Genomic DNA, 8376 nt, shown 5'->3' on the forward strand with positions numbered 1-8376 from the left:
TAATGCATTGCTCTCTGAATAAGTATACCAACAAGAAAATACTGTCGTATTCTTGTATGAACAGCTACAGCAATAACAAGGCATTTTACAGGCAGAGTCCTTTTCCCCTTATTGGAAAATGAAGCAAAAAACACAAATTATGTTGTTTTTATTTTGACATGATAAAACCTGAGTGCACCTTTAATTGTTGTCTAACTAACAGGCAGAAAATCTCCTCTTCTGAATGTTAAAGTCTCACTGCCTGAGGCAGCGCCACACAGCTCGCATAGCATGCAAGTTATTTCCCCTCTGGTTCCTTGACTCAATATCTGTGTAACTTTGCCACTCACTCTGTGACTCCATCTATCTGTTACTCTGTCAAGGCTGATAAACATTAAAAACGAGGCGATGTTGGCACTTTTATGCACATCCTCACTTTCCTGAGAAGAATGTGCGCACTCTGATGACTACAGGTACTCATGTCAGCTATATTTAGAGCTGTATATATAGACTGCAGACATCCAGTGCAGTCAATCTAAAGACAGCTGTGAGAAAAATTCCACCAAGCGTGTGTGTTTTGAAGAGAGTATGGTGTGATATGCTGATACTGTGCATGCAGAATCAGTGATTAACCAGGGCTCAGGGCAAAATGCCACTGAAAATGGCAAATGCCCCAGATTATTTAAAAAGTGTGGGCAAAAAATGTCCCTGTAATTCCTTTTTTAAATTTTTTTTTTTATCTCTTAATAAACATTTTATATATTTCAAAATATTATACTACTCAAGGCCTAGTTATGAATTTAGTGCTTCTGCAGACACACAAATGATCTGTTAGCTGTCAGATATCTGCATTCACATTGTTTTTGAATGTGCATCTAACATGAAGTGATTTTTCATAGAAAACCCCTCAAAAATCAGCTATAAGAACACTGAACATAAAAAAAAAAAATTACAAAAATTAAAAAAAGAAAACGCTTCCAACAACATTCCAACACTACCCAACTAAATCAGTGACTGTAATCACTAAATTGACAGAAGACAGTATGGAGTTGTATAATGTAACAGTGATTGGCCAATTATTTCATTTGTATTCTAGGAGACTATCAAGGAGGTGATGATATCTTGTGAAATTTTACAGTTTTCAGATTTTATATTTGATGTTGATTTGATTTTATCGTTAACAGCCATTATTGCTCAGATTGATTATTTATTTCAGATATTTGATCCAATTTAAAAATTTTACATAAATGGATGACATGCTGTGTGTTTTATATGGTTAGAAAAGCAATATGCCCACATAAAAGTCAAAATTTCCCCTCAAAATCAGATCCAAGGGGCAAATACTGCCCCTTAATAAAAAGTGAATTTACGACACAGTAATGTGCAGGCATTGGGTTGTATTGCTGTTCTTGTGTTTTTCCCATGGAGAGTCAGGCCGATCACATGATTCCATGATTGATTCCAGGCAGATGCATTGTGTCTTGACTAGTCTGCAATCAAGGCATGAAATGCATCCAAGAAAGAGACAATTTAGCTCAGATTACACAATTATGCACGCATGACTTGTTTTAGAAAATAATAATTACTAACCTAAACCAGTTACTAACATTACCTAAAAACCAATTCATGTTTAGGTAATTCTCCATTCTGTAGCAACACCATCTTACCTTTTTTGAAAAACGTGGTCAGTACAATCTCAGTCCACAGCTCTTCTTATAAATTTTTAATGCCAGGGCTTAAGAAGACTCATGCAGGGTTTACCCAGACAATTTTGACGTTCTCTTACTTTTTTAAATGTGTCACAGAAATAAACACTTCCAGGAGATTTTCAGATGTGAGAGAGAGTGCCTTGCAGAGCAAAATGCGCTTCTCATTTGTACAGCGTGGTGCAACTCACACACATCCAGGACTGACTGGATTGTGCGGGGTGCTAAACAGCATGGCGCAGACCACAAAACCTAAATTAAAATGAGAATTTTCTGCTTTGAAGCAAATATAAATAAACATATTATTATTATTATTATTATTATTATTATTATTATTATTATGATATGAAAGAAATGAAAACTATAAAAGGGAAAGGAGAAGTCTACTTAGTTTTATTTCAACAAAGGCAGTTTTAATTATAAATTTTAAATGTTAAGGCTGTTTCTGTTTTTCCATTAAATAATTTCATTAAATTAAAATCAACATTTAAAACATAAGAAAATCCAGTATTTCCATTAGAAAAACAGTCCCAACTCTAGAAATCTATTTATATTATTTTAATGAACTTTTCAAACTCAAATTTGTTTTAGTGTCTCTAATTGAGTATGCAACCATACTTATGTTCTTGTTTATTAATAATGATAACTTTTAATATATATATATATATATATATATATATATATATATATATATATATTTTTTTTTTTTTTTTTTTTTGTAAGATGGAGGCCCAGAGTGCAAAGTTGTTAGGGGGGGCCAAAAATCCTAACGCCGCCCCTGGTCATGAAACCAACCTGGTCTCATAGTGAAAATGTGACTCTATATACATTTTTGCAAAACTTGTTATACGTGTCTCCAGGTACAATTCCCTGCAGTTTCCAGGTGAAATGAACACTAGAGGTGCTACAACAACTGTGTGTTTTATTCACTTTCACTTGAATCATGACTTTAATGGCTAATAGTGACTTTATAAATACTTATTTTTATCTCTATTACTCAGACCCTGCTATTTTATGATATCCACACACTTTTACTTAATGCCTGTATTTCAGACTCACCAACAAATATACACTTATTCCAACTTGAATAGCTTGCCGATAGCTTCACCTGAGAGGGTGTTGGACTTAGAGTCAGCGGACCATGGTTTAAGTCCAGCCATGAACTCCAGCTGACACATGACATTGCAGAATCATAGAAGTGGCACGAAATGAGGTGATTGCTTCAGAAAATGTGCTTTTTAATTTCGCTTCTGCATTTTAAAACACTAATGGTTAGATTTAGGCATTGATAAGGTAAGGATGTCTTTTTTAACTTATATATATTTTAAAAGACCAATGGATAAGTTTAGGTGTTGATTTGGTGAGGATGTCTTTTTTAAACCTCTCATTTATATTTTAAAACACCATTGGTTAGGTTCAGGCAAAAGTTTTAGGTTAGGGAGGTATGTTTGAAAAAAAAATTCACCTTAAAACTATGTCTGAATACGACATCATCTTACTTGCTTTTGGCGCCCTCAGCTGGACATTTCACTGGAAACCTGCAGCCAAACGTGTTATACAGCGCGTAAATTTTGAATTGCAAAAATGTCATGTTCACTAAATTTCAAGAGACCAGGCTGCATGAGACTACTGTATGTTGGACTAAGTTGTATACCAAATACTGTACACTCTCTGCACATTTTCATCTCAACATGATAGTAATTTCTGTCAGTGACCCTTCTTTAGGCTTTAAGGCTAAACCCCTTTGGGGAGGGTCATTATCATACAGGCCGGGCATACGAAGAATGGTGGAAGGAGGTTCGCCCCGTGTATAGCAGCTGTGGAAATAGCTGAACCGCTGAACCCATGATACATTTTAAGAGGACATTAGCAAGTGGATGGAGTATCCTCCCAAAACCCTGGCATTTCATTTTGAGGATATACTAGTGATTAAAGAGGTAGTTTAAAGGTCTCTCTGGTACCTCTTATTTTAACATCTCAGGGTGTTTTTACTTGCCACTGTCACCTTGTGCTTTCTGACTGGGTGGTTTGTAAGGCACTATTCTTTGTAAAGCTGATTTGGAATGATATGTATTGTAAGAAATGCTACACAAATACATTTTATTAAACATAAATTTCAACATGTTTATCCAATTAAGGCTTTTGAAAATAATGGAAAATGAGATATGCACATATTCAATTAGGGACCTTGACTGCCATTTAGAAAAAAATAGCTCCATATATAAGATTATTTAGATGTTGATTTTTATATTAATTTGTAATCCAATATTAAATTGCTTATTACAAAAAACCCACATATTGTGTCCGATGAGCTCTTTAAATATGAAGACTTGTTCTCACTAAATAAGACACATTTTTACAGTAACATTGAGTGACAAGTGAGATTCACACATTTAAGTTGCATGAAATGAACCTCTCCATCTCTCTGACCTTACACTTCATCACCATTTCATTCTTTCCATGGGGTGGTTGCACTCACTAATTAGAGAAAATGGGGCTATTATTATCATTACACCTTGACGAGTAAGGATAAAACATGTGTATTCCCCTGCTCACTCTGTCTTTCTGGTTCTCATATTGAAGCTGCAAGGGATTAATGCCATGCTGTCCTTTGGTATTTGGTCTGTGGCAGCGTTTACCTGACTAGAATGATGATGCGTTAAGCCCTGCTTACTAACATGGGGCATTAAAAGCAGTTTAACACAGTAAATCTACTGCCATAGGAGACCAAGCTCAACATAATTGGTTTTAACCAATGCTGATTCAGAGATCTCTCAAAATGTAAATAATCACAAATAATCACATTAGGTCACTTAAATTATTATTATTATTATTATTATTATTTTTATTTTTTTTTCCTGATATAATGCACTGATCCTCACGAGCACACTTGTATTTATTAGACTGCATATTCAGTCTAAGAAACCCTGGGAAGAGTTGTTTATTCCTTCTCAATTCAATGCCAGCTTTCATCATATTTTTGGTTATTGGCTTGTGGTATGAAAATCGCAGGCTATTTTCATTATTCATTCACTTAAAGTAATTGCGGCACCATCTCAACAGTCAAGATGCCCGTAAACAGCTGCCCATGCATATATACATGTACACAGTTTTTGTCATAGTGGCATTCTCATAGGAAAGGTAGAACTCTGACTGTTTCTCTAGTTTCCCAGGATGTGTTATTGTACCCCTGGGCAATCAGCATTGCAAATTGTTGGGCGAGTGTCAACAATAGATAAAGGCCACTGAGCTGGTAAGGCCAGCAGATCAATATCTCCTTTATTGATTCATGTGCCTGAGAATGCAAAACAGGTGGTAATTATGGGTGGTTAAGCTTGGTGGACACCAAAATTAGAGGCAGTGGAAATGTTTGGTGTGGGGGTGGGGTTATTCAGATTCGAGGAATCTTTGTTCTGACAGAGTGTTAATAATGTGTTAAGCGATCATGGGAATCTCTTTTGACCTGTAGAGCACATCAAGGAGAGTGATACATAAAAACACCAAGCCTCTCATTACTGACAGAGCTGGGGGGATGTGACTTTATCAATATCCCCTCCCAATTAATCTTTGTGGCTTTGTCATATTTGTTTGGGGCTAATTTTAAACACATGGGAGATGAGCGGGTCAGTGGAGAAAGGGCTATTGTAGTCACACAATTGAAGGCTGATTGTAATTCACAGTCACAAGTCGTACCTGATTTTAATCAGAACTGTTCGATTTTATGAGGGTTGAAATATTCCTGGCTTCACATACATTTTTGACCAAAGTAGAGTTAGGTTGTTGACAGTTAAACTGGCATTTGAGGGGGGAAAAATAAAGTCTAATTAACAAATTCAGAAAATGCAAAAGTGTTTTTGATTTTCTTATGCAAAAGTGTAAACAAAAGTATTAGGGATTTTAAATTTGGTAAAATGTTACTATTAAATGAATTTTGAATTATTAAAAGAATAGTTCAAAAAAAAAAATTCTGTCATTATTTACCCTCTCAAATCAAATATGGCACCTATGGTGCAGCTTAATAATACGTAAATAATAATGAGGGTGAATTATTCCTTTAAAAATGTGACTAATGTAAATATATAGAAATTACAAGTACAAAGCTCTATTACATAATATTAATATGACTGGCTTTGACATAACTTGATTATTTTTTTAATCAAATAAACAGAGAAATAAATAAAGAGATAAATCAGCAGCAAGCATAATTTCAAGCAAGGGCAGATATATTATTTTTAGGACACTGTGAGGACACTGCAGTTTCCTTCATTCGTGCCACAAGTCTAATAAAGAGAGCTCTGTTGACAGTGTGGATTGATATGGAACTGGTAGAGGAAAGAGGAAAGAAGAGATGTGACCTGCTTTCTCTACACTGAGGTCATCGCTGCTGACTCAATTATACTTTGGTCTGACTGATAAATTAGAAGTGAAAAATCAGAAATAACCCAAGTGACCCATACAGTAATGAAGAGCAATATATCTGTAGTCATGGCCAAAGGTGCCTTGATATACAAAAGCCATGAGTAATTCTGATGTTTCAAAGCAGGCTTCAATGGATAGACCTATTAGAATGAGATCTCTGACCATTAAAGGATTAGTTTGCAGAAAATCCCCAAAATTAAAATTCTGTCATTATTTACTTCCCCTCATGATGACCTTCCAAACCTGTGTACTGTTATTTTTTCCATGGAAGAGCAAAGTAGAATTTTTTTAAGAATCATTATGCAGCTCTTGTCATTTGGTGAGTCGTGTTTGGTTACTACTAAGAGAACCAATGCTGTTTTGTCAATCAATAACATCAATAACATCAAAAAGCCATTTTTAAAACTGAATGTGGACATGTGCCAGAAGCGTGCTTCAGTGGAGGTGAAGAGTATCTATAAATAATGGCTTAAATTTCTATCTGTTCCTCACACAAGCTTTCATTTGTCTTCAGTAGACTTGGAATATGGTTCATGAATCATATGTACTACATGTCGAATGACTACTTTATAGTGTTTCTTGTTCTTTTAGGAGCTTGGTAACAATAAACTGTCAGCATAGTCACCATGTTGTACACTCTCAGAAAAAAAGTTACTGTCAAGGTAAAAGGGCCATCTCTATGGTGGTATCCTTAAAGGAATAGTTCATCCAAAAAAAATTAATAAATAAATAAAAAAAAATCAGGGTTTTGCGCAGCGTCTTCTTCATTGGCACTCACGACTGCTGGATCGATCTCATCATTGATGATCCTGTCGGTCTATGGGACAGGGGTGTGATCAATATAGTATTTGTTTTGTGAAAAATCATGTTTTTGTGTTATAAGCACACAATTTCTAATCTCTGGGCATATCTGAAGTAGAGACAAAAATTAGTGGGACCTTTTAGTTTTAGTTCCAGTAATATTTAAAGATTTACTAGTCTCCCTTTCCATGTGAGGTCAGTTTCATCATTAGCCATTCTTAAATCTTCTTTAAAAACATATTTTTTATTGTGTAGCTTTTGAATAGATCATTGAATAGTTTGAAATTGTTAATTCATGATGTTGTATTTACATGTTTTTATTTATTTTATTATGTTTAATATTTATTTTTAAATCAATCTATTTTTATATCACTCTGTCATCTTTTTTGTTGATCTGTAAAGCACTTTGGGTCAACTTCTGTTATTTTTAAATGTGCTCTATAAATGAAGGTTGACTTGACTATTACATAAATGACATCTCACAGATGTAATGTTTAAACTTTTATTATAAAGTGTATTATATTCCAATATTTCATCAAAGGATGGCCCCATACTTTTCCATAGAGGTCTGGGCTAAGCATTGAATATCCACTGACCCGAGAACCACCCCTGGGCCACTGTATGTTTTGTTCCGCTGGGGGAAAAAAAAAGTACTGTTTTTGAGAGTACAAACACGTAACAAGGCTACCACCCAAGTAACAGCCTTGTACCTTAATCGTGATTTTTTATTTTTTTTTTGTGACTGTATGGAAAGATTGTATATACTGTAAATTAGGGCTGTCAATCGATAAAATGTTTTAATCGAATTAATTACTTGGTGTGCCGATTCATTCATTGAATCAATCACATTTAAATATTTGCTAAGAAAATAACAAAAATTCAATATAAAATTATTAAATAATTATAAATAGTAATATTTAAATAATCATAATATATATATATATATATATATATATATATATATATATATATATATATATATATATATATATATATATTATGAAAAATAATAATTTAGATAATTAAGATGCATTACAGTATTGTGGCAGACAAGCATTGATAAGACATTACAGAAATTGGCTTTAGAATCCAGTATATTGTTTATTTCCATATTTTTGAACATATGCCTGTGGTCTACAGTCCACAGCAATCTATTTTGCAATTGAATTTGTCAATCAGTCCCAGATTTATTATAAGGGCATTTATAATGACATGTCAATGTTGGCTATTTCGTATGATTTTGTACAAGTTAGATGGTATAAATTTGTATGATTTTGTAACGTGCAAATGCCCAGATGTCTAATGCGGAAGTAAGCATGAGTTTCGTGCACGAGGCGTTAAGGACATGCTTATTAATATTATGCCCTTACCCATCCCCTTATCTAAACCTAACCGATCAGTAGAGTGTGTAAACATGATAGAAAGCTGTTGTGTGTGACAGAGGCAAGTAATTGTCGTGTATTAGATGGAA

This window comes from Myxocyprinus asiaticus, chromosome 25 (genome assembly GCF_019703515.2).
Source record: "Myxocyprinus asiaticus isolate MX2 ecotype Aquarium Trade chromosome 25, UBuf_Myxa_2, whole genome shotgun sequence".
Classification (NCBI taxonomy): Eukaryota; Metazoa; Chordata; class Actinopteri; order Cypriniformes; family Catostomidae; genus Myxocyprinus; species Myxocyprinus asiaticus.